General features: G+C 43.6%; 1 protein-coding gene across 2 annotated transcripts in view; it reads left to right on the top strand.

Moving 5' to 3' along the window:
- NEGR1 (neuronal growth regulator 1) overlaps positions 1-20,203 on the top strand; it is a 457,176-nt gene that overhangs the window by 267,332 nt on the left and 169,641 nt on the right. The gene's annotated exons all lie outside the window — the stretch shown is intronic.

The raw sequence follows: 20,203 nt of genomic DNA, 5'->3' as shown, positions 1-20,203 counted from the left end.
TCCACCAATGAACATTTGCACAAGACCTCAGCCACTTCTCCTTGCTTTCTAGCCCACTGTACCTGCAATGCAGAGATAATAATATCGAGTTTATCTTACAGGGATATTGCAAGGATGACTACGATAACGTATATGAAATACTGTTAAGTGTCAGGTATTGTTGTTGTTAATAAACAGTAATCACTTCTGGTTTGTATTGGTAGCCATGATCTGTAGCTTTTATTATTCTTTATATGAACTCTGCTGTGACCGAAGAATGACTTGCAAGCACTAAATCCTTGGTTGACCAAGTATGAGATCAAAATCAAGTTGCTACTGCTGTTATTTCTATTGCTCCTGCTCACATTTGAGATCATTTGCAAAAGGACAGGGTTTTGCTTGCACTCCGTAGGCCTTCATTATTGAATCATTCTTTATCAGTTTTGGAAGCAAAGGGAAATTACACTCCCACTTACTGGAGAGCCTAGGGGAGAAATGACAATATTTTAATGTCCCCCTTGCCACCGCACATTGATTTGAAGCTCTCTAGAAAATGCATTAATTTATTTAATGATTTCTGTAGCCCCTGCAAGCCCCGGCAAATATTAAAACTGTGCTAACTGCAAATGAGCTAAAAAGGAAAGCAAGATGAACTTTCTTCATCAAGCGTGCCCTTGGTTCTGCTTTAAAAAGCAAAGCAGCCCACAAACTGTTGGGAAATTATCTATTAATGTGAAGAATTAATTCCTTGTAATTTGTAATACATTTTTCATCTGCCAGCCTAGTCGACTACAAGAAAGGGGCACTGAAATAGTATGCTCAAGGTTGGGCAAGTACCTGGGAGAAGGGAGGCAGCAGACCAGCATTTATTTAATTGAATTGTGACATTTATATTCTGTCTTTCCTCCAAGGAGCTAAACACAGTTTCCCCCTTCTATCCTCACAACAACCTTGTGATGTAGGTTAGGCCAAGAAGTAATGGTCCATCCAAGGTCACCCAGAAAGCTCCATGGCTGAACAGGAATTGGAACTGGGTCTCTTCAGTCCTCATTTGACTTTATAAATTGTGCACCACTCTGGCTTAGAGAGGCAACACAGCAGGTTCCATCAGTGAAAAGTCACTCAAGTTAAGGAAGTATGGCAGTTATCAGGGCTGGCGCAGCCATTAGGCAGTGTGAGACTGCTGCTCACCAGCACCAATTTGGGACAAGATCATGCCAATTTCCTGAAAAATCTCGGTGAAATTGCATGAGATCTTGCAGAACATGTGAGATCCTGGTGTCGGAGGGTGGGCAGCAAGGCAGGGTAGCACTTGCCTCAAGCTGCAAAATGGGATGCACTACCCTTGGCAGTTATGACTAGCTCTGTATCAGTCTGCATTTCCTCTGCCAATCAATGGTGGTACAGAGAATCAGTGATAAGCGATCCATAGTGCCTGGTAGTGTATACAGTATGTTTTTTCCATGAGAAGAAACTTCTCACAATCAATACTTTTTGAGCCCCAGTTTGATACTGGAAATCAGGCTTATAACAGGTATGATCTAGACTAAGCTGAACTTAGGTCTCACTGGAATCAATCAGACTTAAGTCATGACTGACTTGTTTCATGGGCCTCAACCAACCATTTGAATCCAACCCATTACCTTTTGTTACCTTTTCACTTATGTAGGTCGTTATGCATTGAGTGGCAGACCTACATTTTGGGGGCCACTATTATCTTCGTCAACTGAGTGGCCCCCAAAATGTAGGTCTGCCACTCAATGCATAAGTTGCTTCTGGGGCCCCTCTGGGATTAGGGGCCCTGAAGCTGAAGCTTCATTAATTTCAAAGTAGATCCACCCCTGTCTGCATCCAGATAACTTATGAGATGAGACGCGCACTGGACATGAAATTTATATTGAATTTAATCAATTCAAAATTGAAATTTCTTGGATGGAAGAAGGACTTGTTTTGAATTTTAGCAGCAACTCTAATTGCTGCTGTGCTAGGACTGATCTCAGGAGGATCAGCATGGGGATCTCTGTCAAAACTACTATAAAAGTTACAAAAATAGGGGGAAAAAGTTTATTCTAGCATCATGTACATCATGGAAAAAAATCACAACTTACTCATAAATTAAATAGTTTATAGGCACAAAACACACACACACACACACACACACACACCCCTAATCAAGCGGGACTTGCAACCCAACCCTCTGTATGATTCTATGATTCTATGACATGCCTACTCAAGAATTCCATTGAGTTCAATAAGGATTACTTCCAGAATTGCAGCCTTGAGCACTTAAGTGCACATTGGTTTTTAGGGTCTGATATTATTCATGTTTATTCAGAAGAATGTGCTACTGAGTTCGGTAGGACATTATCCCAACCATTTATGTGTAAAGTAGGCAAAACCTCTGTGTATTTACTCAAAAGTGACCCACTACACACAGTGGGGCTTATCCCCAAGTAAGTGTGCCTAGGACTTCAGCATTTAATATGTTCAATGTACTCTGCTTTGCACCTCCTGTGAATAGAAGCCAGGAATACAGCACAGTAATTGTAATTGACAGATTTAGTGATCTGGATAGAACAATCCTATAACTGGATGAATAGCTCCAAACCCATGAACATTGAAAAATGTCCAGATTTTTTTTCTCCTTTTGGGTGATTCATATTCAAATTAGATTCCCTGCAGATATTTAGAACATGACAGTTACTGTCAGTAGACAGAAATTCTTGCCAGAAGTAATTAAAACAAAAGGGGAGAGAAAGAATGTCATTGAGCACTGCCTTCTTCCAGGACACTAACGTGCTATTTCATAATAATTGCAGCACTAGCTTATTCTCTGATTGCTGTTTTCAGTTACAGCAGCAACTATGTATGCTGCTGTAATTAACAGGTTGTATTTGTATTTACATTAGAAAAGTATTTTAAGAAGCTCAGACCATGTAACTACTTTAAATTTGGATGAGTGTGTGAGGAATGCCCCCCCTCCATTATTATGTAGTTCTCACAAATTATGGGACCTGGGTGCCACTGTGGTCTAAACCACTGAGCCTCTTGGGCTTGCCGATCAGAAGGTTGGCGGTTTGAATCCCCACGACGGAGTGAGCTCTCGTTGCTCTGTTCCAGCTCCTGCCAACCTAGCAGTTCAAAAGCACCCCAAAATGTGCAAGTTGATAAAAAGGTACCGCTGCAGCGGGAAGGTAAACACCATTTCCATGCCCTTTGGTTTCCGCCACGGTGTTCCATTTGTGCCAGAAGCAGTTTAGTCATGCTGACCCGGAAAGCTGTGGACAAATGCCGGCCTTTGACTAGACTTATCTATCCAGGGGTCCTTTACCTTTTTACCTCTCACAAATAGCAGATAAAGTGGTAAACCTGTTTCTGGAGTGTACCATTTCAGACTGCAGGTGAAAGTTCATGTGGTAGAATGTTCTTCCATGTATGAATGTGTGTATATAGATATATATTAAATCCCTGAACACAGTAGACTAGTTACCAGGACTCCAATCACCACTTGCTGTTTTTCTTTACATATTCCTTTATTGATTTTGCATGCTATCCTTTTATTATGTTCAAGGGGGGAAACACCTGGAAAGTTGATTCATAAGAAAATGCAAATAACTGCTTTATTTTCCCTATATTTCTATGAAGTAATGATATAAATATGTCACCGATGAAGGTGCCATTTTAGCTAGAATTTGTAGCCAAGTTAGTAGAAAGCACACTGCCTAGTGATTCGGAAACATACTCCATTTGGGTGACATCTTGCCTTTCACACTAAATTCCAAATTCTTATTGTGGTTTAAAAGTCAGCTCACACCAATGGCTCTTTGATAATTTTCTCATGATATTATCCACTATTTCCTTCCACTATATTCAAACCGTTTAGAAGTATAGATTTTCTGCAAATCCTTTTAATTAAACCATATCCTACCCTGAGGATCTTCTCAAAATCTTCCACACCGACTTTTCCATCCTCAGCTATCTGAACATTCTGTGCTCTTTTTTTAATTTGGATTTCATACCCTTTCTGGCACAGATCCATGTCCTCCTGCTTGCACCGAATAACCCCAAGCACACTGATGATGCTCATTAAGGGAGCTGTGTTATTACTCAATTTTGATCGTAGGCTTGCTTTGGTAGAATGTCTATATTTTCATCATGCAGCTAAAAACGAGCTATCTAAATGAAGCATCACAGTGTGCCAGTGAAAGATGAGCCCATTTGCACTTATTGCATAGGGCTATGGCAGATAGATGCAAAGCAGTTTTGAGCCCTGTGGATCCCCTTTGTCTGTTTTTTCTTTTAACCTGGGTCTTCCTGAGCTGGCCAGACCAAATGCCGGCCAGTGCAAAAGGAAGAGTGTCATGGGGATTAGAACAAGTTGTTTGCTCCTGGGTCTGAGAGAAGCCAATGTGACCTTTTGAAAGTAGCACAACAAGGAGTAAATATTGTATGAAGACGCAGGAAAATACTTCCACGCTATGCATTGGGAATAATGAGCATGCTGTGCAGATCACAGCTGTGCTGTTAGTGGTCTGCTCTCTACAGAATTGAGTGCAGCTCTCAGACACACCATGAAATGGTTAGGCCCATTGTACGAACACCTCGGATCTTCCCTTCCTTGCTATCCTGTTTGGGTAGGAAAGAAAGAAAGAAAGTTGGTTTCCAGTTCCAGCTATATAAAGGAACTCCTGCTCCTGAAGAGTAAAGGATGCTCAGAGTATGCTCTTGCTTGAGGCTACTGAGAGTTCCCTTTCCAGGCTTGTTTGGTGTTTTGTGAAGCGCACACATTTTGCGCTTGTTAGAGCCAAATCTGAATCTTACAGAAGCCTGACCTTTCCCCCTCTATGCCATTCCTGTGACGTTGTGCTTGCTGTTCATCTAGTGTACTTCGTACCCCCCCCCCCATACACACATCCCAATGCTGCCTTAGGACATCTCTACTGTTGCTGTTGAATGATTTCAAGTATTTTTGACATTTGAACACAACAATTAAGTAGTGTTGTAGCAAGCTGACCGTCAGGCTTTGAATTCTGCATTTGGCATGCTCTTGCCTTCATTGATAGGTAGCTAATCACAATGAGAAGGACCTATAAGCACTCAGCAGGCATACAACAGGAGACTGTAGGAATTAAGCTTCTGAAAGATCAGTTACACAAGAGTGAGTCATTTTCTCTCTCTCTCATAAAATGGTGTCACACAAAGATTAAATACCCTTTAATCTCATTAAACCCTACATTAAAGGAAGTGAAAATGATTTTTTTATTTATTATTACATTTATATCCTACCTTTCCTCCAAGTAACTCAAGATGAAATACGTGGTTCTCTGCCTCCTCACTTTATCCCCACTATAGCCCTGGGAGGTAGGTTTGGCTGTGAGATGGTTGGCTAGCCCAAGTTCAGCCAATGAGCTTCATGGCTTAAGTGGGAATTGAACCCTGGTCTCTCAGGTCCCAGTCCAACCACCTAATCACTACACCACATTGGCTCTCATCCTTGCACATGCATTTTATACTGTGAGTGTGGGCTAGAATATTGGAGGCCATCTTGGTCTCCTTCTGCAAGGCGGCAAAACATGACGCTCCAAATGCTTGGCTAGCTGGAATTAATTTAGCTGTCTGAACCTGTGAACAATGAGGAAAATGAAAAGACATGCAGCCATTTGTAAGATTTTTATACTGGATCAAGAAAGCCAATTCTGCCTGTTACATCACTTATATCTGCAATCTGCACTTGCAACACAACCACTGTCCTCACTTGTTCCCCTGCCTCTTTGAAAATTGCGTGTCGAGGTCCCCAAGACACCCCCCAATAAAACACAATTGACACATGATTTTTAGTTTAAGGTTTTTGGCATAATTTTGCCACAACTTTATTAAAATTACAAGCAATGTGAGTGGATTCTTAGGCATTGGTTGCGACAATCTGACCCCGCACAGGGACAGACAGACATTCACACGCTCACGAAGTCAGAAAGGGAAAACATTTTGGGGAGAGAGACGGGACTGGGTACCATGCCTCACCTCTCCCCAAATGCTCCCAGGGGCTCTTGCGTGGCTCTAGCCCCTTGACAGGGGTTCAGACAAAAGCATGGCGAGCCCTTGGGTTCCTTTAATGGAAAACCCTTGCAGCAGCAGGATTTTGGAGGGGCAGGCACAGCCAATCCATACCCCTCAACCAACCAAACCATAAACCAATGCCTAACCGCAACCTTACAAGTTGTGACGATTTGCTACACAGTAGGCAAAAACCAAATGGCACCAGCCAATCAGCCAAATGGACAAAATTCCTACCGGGTCCCTGGCCCAAAAGCAGACGACCCCATGACAGGCATAGCAAGGTCAAGCGAACAACCTGAAAATAGGGAGGGAGGGAGGGCGGGTGATCCGATGAGTGCAGTGAAAAGAGGAAGCTCAACGCTGCACACAGGGTATTTAAAGGCTATGGCTGTCAGAATGGCAACATTTAAATCTCCCCAGCAACAGGAAGCTCAATGATAATGGTGGCCAAACTCTTTTCCCACCCAGCAACAGTGGGTGTCTTGTTAGCCCCCACCACAACATGTGCTCTCCATGAAGGAGAACACACTTTGTAGGTGTGAGACTGATCCATTGGTGCCCTTCCATGAACTGAAAGAGGAGTCCTGTTCCTGGAAGAGTCTTTTATCCAGGCCTCTGCTAATGGAAAAGAAGTGGAAAGTGTTTCCCCAAATTCCCCCTTCCCCCTCCAGGTCTTCATTCTTCCTTTCACAGAGAGGTCCACTGTATCAAAGGCTGCTCTGCATAGAGAAGGATGCTGTTAGCTTCAACCTACAGTTCTGCCAGGCAGATTTTGAAGGGGGGTGGCATTTGTGATGCCTACAAAAACAGAACTCCTGCAATAGCCTAGGAAATAAAATACTGCTTTAAATAACCCCAACTCTAAGTCAGTTTGGTATGATAGGAATAGGAGTTGATTTTATTCACGGGCTTGTAGGGAAAAGCTCATTCATCAGTAATTCATTGCAGATAATACAGTATCATGTCTTGGGGTCTTAAAGGATTACTTAATAAGAAGCAACTGTTGAGGATAAAGAGCTGTCCTTCAAAAATCTGCATTTTGACTATTTGTTTCCCGGGTTTTAATTATTATTAACTTACAAGTTTTTTTATTGAAAGATGAGAGCGGTTTTGGTTATTTTATTTTTTTTAAAAAGTCAAATTGATTTAGTTTGGTTCATTTGGGGCTATATAGGTCACAGCTGTTCAGTGTTTTTTTTCCTCTTTGCCACAGAATAGATTTTTACAGAGTGAATTAGAGTAATGGATTCATTTCAGGGATCTACATGGGGAATCTGATTAATAAATTATCCTTTTATGTGGAAATAATACTTCTGGATGTTTCTAATCTTGAGGATGCTTTGCAACGTATGCAAGCCCTATGAGGTCATTAAATGAACTGTGTTAAGAGTGGATTATTGCCTTTGAGGGTTAGATTGTGACATATTTTGAAATATGTTTCTATTTTGGGGGAAATGTACAAACTCATTTCAAACTGCAAGGCAGAGTAATATTATACTTGGCTGTTCTAGGAAATTGAAAAGCCGGATATTTTTCTTTCAGCTTCTTTCTGACACCCAAACTACTTACAAAGGTTCTTTCTGCTAATTTAAAAATGAAAAAGAGAGAATTGAGGGAGGCTTAATCATCCTTAGGCACAAATCTAATATAACCCTCACTTTTAAGTGATTCCCCCCCTAAAAATAAAAAATAAAAATGGATGCAGGAAGCAAGTCAAGGCCTCAGTATTGTTTTCCCCACAGTATTTGAACAGGTTGTTGGTCAGATCTTTGAAGAGGGAAGTGAATTCTGCTCCTGGAAACGGTGGGTCAGGAGTGAATCACCTTATTAACAAAGTGACTATCTTTCCTCTATTTGTGACCTATTCTTACAGCCCTTGGAATGGTTACAAAAGCAGCCATACCTTTCCTCCTGGCACTTCTCCATGGAATGACACTGTGGCCCCATTCACACCACACATTTAAAGCACCACGATACCACTTTAAACAGTCATGGCTTCCCCTAAAGAATTCTGGGAGGTGTAGCTTCTTAATGGTGCTGAGATTTTTTAGGAGACCTACCTATTCACCTCCCATCCCTTTTAAAGCCATCTAAATTTGCCCTCAGCACAAACACACACATATACATATGCACATGTACATATACATCAGGGAACAGGTAACGCTGTGGTCTAAGCCAGTGAGCCTCTTGGGCTTACCGATCGGAAGGTCGGTGGGGTGAGTTCCTGTTGCTCTGTTCCAGTTTCTGCCAACTCAGCAGTACAAAGCATACCAGTACAAGTAGATAAATAGGTAGGAAGGTGAATGGTGTTTCTGGGTGCTCTGGCACTCATCACAGTGTCCCGTTGTGTCCACATGACCTGAAAAAGCTGCCTGTGGACAAACACTGGTTCCCTCAGCCTGAAGCGGGATGGGTGCTGTACCCCATAGTTGCCTTTGACCAGACTTAACTATACAGGGGTCCTTTACCTACACCTACAGATACACATACACAAGGCTTTGTGCTTACTTCTCCTGTTTTAGTAAGCTATACATATATTGGATTTTGCTGCTGTAATGTAGGAAGGGGATAGGTAAACAGGAATGTTCTTGGGATTATGGGGGAAGAAAGAATTATGGACTCAGCATTTTATTCTGAACATTCTGTGCAAATGTGTGGTCAAAGGCAACCAGCTCCAGAATTCTTAGTCTGTAAAGTGACCACAATTGCTCCATTTTTTCCTAATACTGTATTCTACAAAGCCTGTAAATTCTATTCATTGTAAAATCAAGACTCTTTGTCTGATCAGTATGGAATTTTGCATGGAGACCCTGTGTAGTGAATGATATAATCTGGGCAATTCTTGGAGGTTAGAGTGGGGGGGGGGATAGAGTGTTCATTGAAAAGCAGATGTACTACAGCTGCTTTAGCGTCCAACTACAGGGGATCACATTAGTTTCTTGCAACTGTTCCCCACCCCACCCCCAGCATCCAAAACATAAGACAAGTTTCTCTTTTGCAAGTTTTGGGTGTGCTAAAAATTCATGGATATTGGAAGGGGCTTTTTTCATTTGTTTAATGAAAATCCATAGCGTTATAAGTTTTCAAACTTCTCGTTTTAATGAGAGTAATCTTAAGGCAAATTATGTAATGCATGTCAGATAGAAACCAACATTAAATCAGCACATTTGTTCCTGAACTAATACATGGATTGGGTCTTAGTTGTTCCCTGCCTTCCATGCTTCTGAATGTTCAGTTGCAGTCACAAGCTCACAGCAATAGAATCAAAATACTTTCAAAATGGTGTGTGTGTGTCTTCAGTCCAATACACCTAGGAATAAGGTCCACTGAAGTCAAGAAGAATTAGCTCTGTGCAGACAGGGATAACAGTTTTGCACTGTAAAAGGACATGTATAAAGATGTACTTAAATTCAAATGTTTATTTACAGACTACTTTGGAAATGGGATGGAGCAGACTTTTGGGTGCACTGAACACATGCATGTGATACAGACTGGAAACAGACTCATTTACCCATCTATCCATCCCTACCATAATTGTGTCAGGCTTTCAAGCTTTCTCTGTTCTGCTTGTACATTTTAACAAATGGGGGTGGCAGTTGCTTTGACATCCCTCATCTGTACCCAAGTGGTTTTGGTCCATGAGTGAAGTTTTAAGCATCTTAACTCTTGCTATAAACTGGAGGGTTGGGTTCCTTTCCAGAATTTAATACATTAACCTCTGATAATGGTTAGGTTTAGAGCATGTCATTGGCAGGTAATGGGGCCTTTCCCTCCCTATGGGAAATTGTTAGTGGCAAGGAGGGTTCATTAGCAATAGAAAGAGACAAAGAAGTTTCTGTTACCAGTTCTGGATTGTATTCTAGTCAGAGCACACCAATTCAAACTAATGAATCTAAGTTAGTCTTGCCCACTTTAATGGAATTTAGAGGACTTATCCGCACTTACCTTTGGCCCTGTGCTTTCCAGCCACAGGCCTGCACTTTAGAGCTCCATGTCTGACTGCTCTTTTTTCTCCCCAAAGCTTTCCCTGTGGAAACCCACTCTTTAAAGCAGAATTGCAACAAAAGTCTATTAAGGTTTTCTGCAGATTGCCATTTGCTATGCTGCAGCGGTAAATAATGGTTTTTTTGCGAGAAACCTCTGGAGCACACACAAAAATGGTGTGTTTGGACCCAGAGCTTTAAAGTTCAGTCTGTGCCTGAAAAGTAGAGAGGTAAAGTACCGTATTTTTCGCTCTATAACACGCACCTGACCATAACACGCATGTAGTTTTTAGAGGAGGAAAATCCGTAGGCATGCCACCCGTAGGCATTCCCTCCATAACACGCACAGACATTTCATCTTACTTTTTAGGAGGAAAAAAGTGAGTGTTATGGTGCAAAAAATACGGTAAGTAAAATAAGCCCCTTAGTAGATCTAGTCTTGGATACAACTCACTGTCTGAGTGGCATGCAAAATTCATGCAGGGATTTGTACAGTCCACCTGACTTCAGTCGCAGGTGTTTGTTGGCTTACAACGAGTGTGTATCGATTACCTTTTTAATAATGTTTGTGTTTTGTATCCGACTGTGTATTTGTTCAGAGACAGGGAACTAATAAAGTTATGTCTAATAGTAATAAGAATAGCCATAAAGCGAACATAGAATCCAAGGATATGGCTGTACCGTCTGTATGATATTCCAATTATATTTTCAGCAGTTTTGATTTGCATCGCTTACAAAACATTTGCCTCGCATCATCTGCTTCATCCCGTACTCACATGCCAAATGCATGTTTTCATTTTCTCTGTCTGCATTTCTGGAGTTCTGCCAGGGATGGCCAATTTCTGTATTCTTCAGGCAGCTCAAGTCTCTGGACTGCTATCTCCTTATCGTTATAAACCCAGTTGCTTGACTAAGAAACTTTTATCATTCTTTACTATACTTTATATACAGTGGTACCTCAGGTTAAGAACTTAATTCGTTCTGGAGGTCCGTTCTTAACTTGAAGCTGTTCTTAACCTAAAGCACCACTTTAGCTAATGGGGCCTCCTGCTGCTGCTGCGCCGCCGGAGCACGATTTCTGTCCTCATCCTGAAGCAAAGTTCTTAACCTGGGGTACTATTTCTGGGTTAGCAGAGTCTGTAACCTGAAGTGTCTGTAACCCGAGGTACCACTGTAGTGCCATGAGTATGCAGGGCACTTTCCAGTTCTCCATCTCAAGGAGTTTACAGACCTCAGCAGTCTGGGAGCTTCTGCAGACCAGTTCCTTCCCACACTGCAAAAGCAATGTCAGACGTTCTGGACTATGTAGGTGAAGCACAAACCCTGGCTCAGGGATGGGGAACCTGTGGCCATCCAGATGCTGCTAGACTGCAACTCACATCTTCGCTGCCCACTTGCCATTCTGGCTGGGGTTGACAGGAGTTGTAATCCAACGGTATCTTGGGGACCACGGGTTCCAGTCTATGCTCTAGCTTCTTCTTCTATCATTGCCTCCCCTGGAAAACATGCTGTAAAGCTAATATGGAAATGGACCCTTAGAGGTATAGGCCATGGATTGTTTAATTAGCCAAAGACCTAGGAGGAGAAGAAAAAGTTTTTGCCGGGTGCCTAAAGAAAAGCAATGAAGGTGTCGGGCAAGCTTCCCTGGGGTGAGCATTCCACAAGTGGGGAGCCACCACAGAAAAGGTCCACTCTCATGTTGCCACCCTCCGGACAAAGGAGGTACATGAAGAAAGGCCTCAGATGATGATCACACGATCCAGGTTGATTCATTTGACCAGGATTGCCAAGTTCCTTTTAATTGTTTTTTCTTCTTCCCTGTGCCTTATAAAATAAATAAAATAAAATAGCTGCTGCCTAACAGAAATTCAGCAGGTGCACAATCCAAGCACTGTACCTGTTGGCTGTCAATCTGCTGTGCAGTTGTATAACCTCTGGTGCTCTAAACCCAATTATTTTAATTTTTTAAAAAATCTATCCATGCTGATGCTTGCTCACAAACTGTGCGTCACAAACCATACTCAAAATTCCCCTCACTCCAAACAGAGACACTGTCCCAATCGCCTGGAGCAGAACCCACTGGCTGTCTGCAAATGGATACAGCTTGCTTTTCACCCATTTGTGGATGAGCTGCTCTGTGGCCTTCCAAGGCAGTCGCTGCCAACACTGTTTGATTAGAATCACAGCTGTACAATAAACAGATATTGTGTCTCAATCAAGCCACAGCACAGAGCTTCCTTTATACCAATGGAGTCAGCGCTTCCAAAATTGCGTCTGCTCTTTATGGCCTTTGGAATGCCTGCTTCTTGGGGATTCTTTGCAGTCCCATCCCTCCCGCATGTTATATATGGGGCTGCCTCTGAAGTCAGTTCAGAAACTTCAGCTGGTGCAGAATTTGGCAGCGAGGTTGCTCACTGGGGCAAGGTGATTTGATCATATTACACCAGTCCTGCTTGACTGCACTGGTTGCCAGTTAGTTTCTTGGGCCAATTCATAGTGCTGGTTTTGATCCATAAAGCCTTAAATGGCTCAGGACAGCCATACCTCAAGGACTGCCTTTCCCCAGCTGAACTAACCTGGACCCTACGACCACATGTCATACCTTCCAACATTTCTCCAATGAAAATAGGGATGTCCTATTCTATAATAATAATTTTACTATTTATACCCCATCCATCTGACTAGGTTGTCCCAGCCGCTCTGGGTGGCTTCCAATATATATATATATAAACATAATAAAACATTAAACATTAAGAAAACTTTGCTATAAAGGGCTGCCTTCAGATGGCTCAGGGGTCGGATAACTCCATACCTCCAAACATTTCTTTGATGTAAATAGGGACAACCTAAGGGAAAGTGGGACATTCTGGGATCAAATCAGAAACTGGGATGGCTTTTGTAAAACTGGGACTGTCCCTGGAAAATAGGGGCACTTGGAGGGTCTGTCATGTGAGGCCCTTCTCCATGCGCCTCTAACATGAGAGGTCCAGAGTGTGGCAACACGAGAATGGGTATTTGCTGTGATAGCTCCCTGCTTGTGGAATGCGCTCCCCAGGAAGGCTCGCCTGCAACCTTCATTACGTATCTTTAGGTGCAAGGTGAAAACGTTTCTCTGTAACCAGGCCTTGGGCTGCTTAACATTCTATGGGCTTTTGAATGTATTTGTGGGAGGGTGGCTATTGGTTTGTTTTTGTTATGTATTTTATGTTCTCATTTTGTATTTTTATGTTGTGAACTGCCCTGCGATCTTCAGGTGAAGAGGAAGAAGAAACATAGATACTGCATTGTGTGGAAAGCGTAGAGTAAGGGCAGTAAAGAAAATAAGACATAGCCCACATTTCTGCATGCTGAAAGCACTGATTGCCTGCCTGAACCTGGAAACCATCTAAACTCTGGGCTGCTAGGGGCTCCAAAGTGATGTTGCCCACAGCATGATTCCTCCTGAGTGTTTACTGTGTCATCCGCTGTTATGCTGCACTGGAAATGTTAAGTCTCCTCGGGGAAAATCAATAGCTGAAATTGTGCCCACATGAAAATAATTTGTATTGTAGAAATAAACAGGAAGTGTTTCTTTTTCTTTTTTTTGTTTTTAAGCTGCCTCCCATATCTTGGAAACAATCTGGAGCGAATCCCCTCCTAGCTAGTGAGAAGCATAGTTGCTTTTTATATACCTAGAAAAGAAAAAGAAAAGAAAATGCTGAAGAGTTGCTTTTCCAAGGATGCAATAGTAGGCATGTGATGTCCCTAGGCCAGGTTCAATAAACATTCCATGCGCTCCCTCCATCCTGGAAGTCTGCCTCGAATTGATTGGTGTTCGTCCGTGCAGTCTTGCAGCAGCCCTTGTGAAGAGAGCTAGTCGGAATTATTTTTATCGATTCTACCACTATGTAATTTTTATAGAGCTGTTTGACCAGCGCGACCCGATACATATCATTACAGGGCTTTTGCTTTGTTTTGTTATCCCCTGAATGTACATGCAAAGCATCAGAATGACGCCAAAACATGATTACTAACAATTTGAGTTTTAATCTTTAATCTCCCCTTTCAGGGGAGGCATTTCCAACTCTGGAATTCATAAATGATAGGTGAAAAAGGACAAACGGGCAGTTCCTGACTGATGAGAGGACAGAAAGCTAAACTTCAAAGCTGCGAGTTACGTAATAAGGATTAGAGGCTCCTGTTACAATTGCTAAAATACCAACCACAACTGCTATGATTAAACACCAGCTAGAAATGCCAGTGAGGCTTGCTAAAGCTACTGGTGTTCTTTGATCATCATAAACAAGGCATTACACGGCCCCACATAATTTTCTAACTCAGATTAAAATATACAAGGTGGAGATGTAGTTCTGGTTGATAGTGTGACCCCAGAAGTCTCTGTTCTGGTGCCTAATGCTTTGTTTCACTTAGTTTAAATGAACCTTGTAAGTTTTTGCTGCCTAAACAGTCTGCTCAATATCTTTGCCTCAGGGTTGGATTGTTGCCTACAATCTGGTAGAAATAATAAGAGGGGAAATGAGAATATGAACTGAAATCATTTTGATTTATGCTGCATCCTCTCAGTGCAATGTGTACCTTTTACCTGTGACCTCCTAGCTTAATCAGTATCTTCCAACATGGTTAAGACAGTTGTTCATCCACACACAGCACCTCTGCTTCATTCCTATTCCCCAATATAGGAAAGAAAGGTCTTTAAGGCACATAATTGAAAGGAATCTGTGTAAGCTAATATTGCTTGCTAACATGCCACAAAGAACACCTAGTGGAAATATTATTGAAGTTTCATAGCAGTTACATGAGTGGGGACTCAAGTATATCCTGTAGTCAGGTGTCTTGTTTGTAGAAATTCATCACTTAGGTGATGCTGACATGTAAGTACATACTCTCCTAGTGTCTTGGTTTTCCAGGGACAGTCCCGGAAATATGAAAGCCATCTTGGCTTCTGATTTGATCCTGGAATGTTATTATTTTTCATGCTTGCGCCACTGCTGCCAAGCTCAGGGAAGAGGATGAGCTGGCACTTGTTCTGAGCAGCAACAGAAGCAAGGGAGCATTCCAGGGCCACTGCTGCCAGAATCCTCCCTTGGGCAGCTTGTAGTGACTGCTGGAGAGCCGGTGAGGAGGACGAGAAGCTTCATCCACCAAGGCAGGCAGAGGGCAGAGTTGCCCTGGGCAGGAAGAAAGGGGGAGCAAAGTTGGGCACAAGGAATCTTGATTTAAAAAAAAAAATGCTTGGTGTGTCTTGCCCATTCTAAAATATATTTATTGCTGTGTGTGTGTGTGTGTGTGTGTGTGTGTGTGTGTGTGTGTGTCCCAGATAATGAAATAAGACTGGGATTAAGGGCTTTCCTCCAGACAGTGGAGGGCATGTGTGCTGTGTCCTATTGGTGTGATGGTCCTCACCTTTCTTCTGAAGGACATGCTCTGTGGAAGAAGACGGGCAAAAAAGGGGCATCAAGGAGGGTCATTGGGGGGGGTGAAAATGTTCCATCTGAGGAATACTGGAGGGTATGCAAATAATAAAACCGATAGTTCAAGAGACAAGAAAGGAATATTTCTAAAGTTCAAACAGGTAATTATTGTACTCCAGAAAGAGACATGAAAACGAAGCAGATATTGTCATCCAGCTTCCCCCCATTTTTCTCTCTCAGTGCAACACCTCTTATAACCCAAAGCAACACTCTGAGGCTACATTCACACCATTAATTTAAAGTACTGTGATATCACTTTAAACAGATACGTCTTTTCCTAAAGAATTATGGGAGCTGTAATTTATTAAGGGTGCAGAGAGTTGTTAGGGAGACCCGATTCTGCTCCCCAAGCTACAGTTCCCAGAGTGGTTTAACAATCAATCCCTCTTCATAGGGAACAAATTTCAGCTTTCAGATATATATATATATATATATATATATATATATATATATATATATGTATGCAGAGGTGCTACTTTGTATGTATGTATGTATGTATGTTTGTACCCAACCCATCTGGTTTGTACCCAACCCATCTTCCCCAGATTAAAAATACATTAAAATGTCACACATTAAAAACTTCCCTAAACAGGGCTGCCTTTAGATGTCTTCTATAAGTAGTCAGTATATGGAAACATCACCACTGCAGAAAGCCAGTTTGTTGACATCACATGATGCCCCTATCTGTGGGAAAGAAGAATTTCCCAGGACGTTCACAGGCTGGATAAGTCTCTGTGAACAGTGTAATTTGAAACCTTCCATTTGCGCATGTTCAGGAAGTTTGGCAGACTTGCTAGAAGAACTGAACTGAAAGGACGTGTTTTTCTCTAGTGCTGTAATGTCAGAAATAAACGTCATGTAAATAGATTTCTGACTTATTTTCTTTCCCCTGAGGAAGCAGGAGAGAGGGGTTGTGCATTTTACCCACTCTTGGGAAAATGTCGCCTATCAAAATCTCCCTGGTCTGTCTGGATATCAGCCAGAGGAGGTTACCGGTAAGCAAGCTCCGAGGACAGTGAGAGGGGCCAGCCTCTATGGAGGGGGCTTGCAAACCAACAATTTTCTCCTTGACATCTGATGGGGGGTGTTCCACAGGGCAGGCGCCACTACCGAGAAGGCCCTCTGCCGGGTTCCCTGTAGCTTTGCTTCTCACAGTGAGGGAACTGCCAGAAGGCCCTCGACACTGGACCTCAGTGTCTGGGCAGAACAATGGGGATGGAGATGCTCCTTCAGGTATACTGGGCCGAGGCCATTTAGGGCTTTAAAGGTCAGTACCAACACTTTGAATTGTGCTCGGAAACGTACTGGGAGCCAATGTAGGTCTTTCAGGACCAGTGTTATATGGTCTCAGCGGCCGCCCCCAGTCACCAGTCTAGCTGCCGCATTCTGGATTAGTTTTAGTTTACAGGTCACCTTCAAAGGTAGCCCCACGTAGAATGCATTGCAGTAGTCCAAGCGGGAGATAACCAGAGCATGCACCACTCTGGCGAGACAGTCTGCGGGCAGGTAGGGTCTCAGCCTGCGTACCAGATGGAGCTGGTAGACAGCTGCCCTGGATACAGAATTGACCTGTGCCTCCATGGACAGGTCCAAAATGACTCCCAGGCTGCGTACCTGGTCCTTCAGGGGCACAGTTACCCCATTCAGGACCAGGGAGTCCTCCACATCAGCCCGCCCCCTGTCCCCCAAGAACAGTACTTCTGTCTTATCAGGATTCAACCTCAATCCATTAGCTGCCATCCATCCTCTGAGTGCCATCCTGTGCACTCACACAGGACCTTCACTGCCTTCACTGGTTCCGATTTAAAAGAGAGGCAGAGCTGGGTATCCGCATATTGATAGACACCCAGCCCAACCCCCCTAATGATCTCACCCAGCAGCTTCATGTAGATGAAAAGCCTGGAGGAGAGGACGGAACCCTCAGTCACCCCACAAGTGAGGGCCCAGGGGTCTGAACACTCATCCCCCAACACCACTTTCTGGACACGGCCCAGGAGGAAGGAGTGGAACCACTGTATAACAGTGCCCCCAGCTCCTCTAGATGGTCCAGAAGGATATGGTCGATTGTATCAAAAGCCGCTGAGAGATCCAGCAGAACTAGGAAATAGCTCTCACCTTTGTCCCTAGCCTGCCATAGATAATCAACCAGCACGACCAATGCAGTTTCAGTCCCATGATGAGGCCTGAATCCCGATTGGAAGGGATCCAAATGGTCCGCATCCTCCAGGCATGCCTGGAGTTGTTCAGCAACCACCCGCTCAATCACCTTGTCCAAGAATGGAAGATTTGAGACTGGGCGATAGTTGGCCATACTGGCCAAGTCTAAAGATTTTTTTTAAGAAGAGGTTTAATAACTGCCTCTTTCAGTGGGTCTGGGAACGCTCCCTCACAGAGGGAAGCATTCACCACCCCGCAGAGCCCAGTCCTTCCCAGCTTGCTTTTATCAAGGAGACGGTTGGTTTCACACGTCCAAGCAGCCTGTCCACATCCTCGGGGGGGTGGGGTAATGGATTGAAATTGATTCCATGCAACTCGACCAGACAGGGCTCTAGCACTTTCCCGCCCCAGCCCTGCTCCCAAGGTGGTTGTTTGGGGGGAAGCTATGACTGTTTAAAGTAGCCAGCGGCGTAGCGTGAGTTGTCAGCACCCGGGGCAACGCAAGTAATTTGCGCCCCCTAACCCGGGGCAAAGCAAGTAATTTGCGCCCCCCTAACCCCTAACCTGCGAGTTGCCGCTGGCGCTGCCGCCCAAACGACGCCGCTTGCCCGGAGGGGGGGGGCAGAGAGGCGAGGAAAATGCAACGGCCCAGCAGCTGCAGCAGCACCGGCGGAGGCGGGGCTGTGAGGAGGGGCTGCCTGGCGCGTCCTCCGCAGCGAGCGCTGAGAGCCGCTGCCTGCCGGGCGCCTTCAGCCCGGACGCGCGCACAGCTCGTCGGTTCCACGAGACATGCGGCTCCGCTACAGCCTGCGCCCGAGGCTCTTCGGCGACTCCGGAGGCAGCGAGCGCGCCCCCCCAGATGTTGCGCCCGGTGCGGCAGGCACCCCTGGCACCCCCACGCTACGCCACTGAAAGTAGCACCATAGTGCTTTAAATATATGGTGTGAATGTGGTTTAAGAGGTAGACAATCCTTCCTGATATTGAATTGCCTGATAAGGGACAGAAACCTGTCACCGCAATGTGGCTGTTTTGTGATACCTAGCTTCCATGTGAATGTGAGTGTGCAGAACCAGAGTATTTCTGAGTCATGCAAGAAAGAGTCATCCATAAGTAGCAAGAGGTAGTATCTAGAGCAGGTGCTACTGACATATAACGATCATTTCCAGGTACTTTGCCAGTTCTTGTTTTAGGTTTTTGCTTACTGGAAAACAACAAAATCACTTGACTTATATTATGCGTCATTCTGACATGAGTGTAATTGTGGGGGGCAAGTGAGTTTCTCATCATTCCCTCCAACATTGTTCATCACACATACATTCCTATCTAGAGGGTTTGCAATCTGATGCAAAAACCAAAGAGCTGGGGATATTCATGAGGGATTAATAAGTGAGTAATGCAGGTACAGTGGGAATAACTCAGGCGGCAGTAGAAGAGCAGTTAAAGAGAGGCTAAGTGGCTCAGGAAAGGTTTTGCTGCAGAACTGGGTTCTCCAAAGAGGCTAAACAAGAGGCTGAGGGAAGCAGAGTGCTGAAGACAGGAGAGAGAGGACAAAGCTGTTCAGATTCAGGAGTTCCAGTCCTGGTTCATCAGCTGGAACTGACATTTGGGTTCCCAAAAAACACAATGTTTCATAAATTGGTCCCCATAGTAATATCTCCTCGCAAGCAGTGCACTAAACCTAGAATAATTGGTGTCGGAGGGTTTATTGCAAATAAATACAGCTGCACAGCACAGCCTACAAATCACTTGAAACAGCTTAATATCTGCAAAGAACATGACTGCCACAATTTTTATTTGCAAGGAACAAGGCCTTCTTGACAGTGGCACCTGCTTTATGAAGCGCTCGTGCTCATCCTCAAGAAATCAAAGGGATGAGCTCCTTTGCAGTCCTCCTGTAACAAGCCAAAGCTTTCCCGGATTAGCAGGTCTGTGAGGATGATGCTGTTGCCTATGTTGTTCTTGGTGTGATTTATTGTATTGTATTGTTTTATTTTAAATGAATTGGAATTAGATTCAGGACTTTTGTTTTTATTACTGTTTTTACTATTGCAAACCTACTTCTGGAGTTTGATGGTGAAAAGATACATAGTATAACAAGCCAAATAACCACCATTAAGAACATATAAATTTAGATATCATCATCATCATCATTTTGCACTCCCTTGGCTTTGCGCCCTGTTGCGGGGAAACCACCAGCACTACCCTAAATCCAGTGCTGGCTTAAGCTACCCAATGGCTTCTTGTCATGAAGACTATATATTACCTTCAGTGTAAGGAGAAATGTGCCTCTGAATACTAGTCAATGTCAAACATAACAGAGGGTGCTATAGCAGTCAGGTTCAGCTTCTTGGCTTCCTACAGGAATCTGGTTGGCTACTGTAAGAATAGAATGCTGGACAAGATAGGCCATTGGTCTGAGCCTTTCTCATATGTTCTTATCTCTCAGGGTTGTTGCAATGATGTAATGGGTGAAGAAAGATGAAATATTAATGAAATATTAACCTACTAGGTTTTTCATAGCGATGCTCCAAAATTCAGTGCCATGTACAAAGGCA

The sequence above is a fragment of the Podarcis bocagei genome (assembly GCF_964188305.1).
Source record: "Podarcis bocagei genome assembly, chromosome: 5".
Lineage (NCBI taxonomy): Eukaryota > Metazoa > Chordata > Lepidosauria > Squamata > Lacertidae > Podarcis > Podarcis bocagei.
Note: the sequence above shows the minus strand (reverse complement) of the source record. Positions and strands in the feature narration are given on the sequence as shown.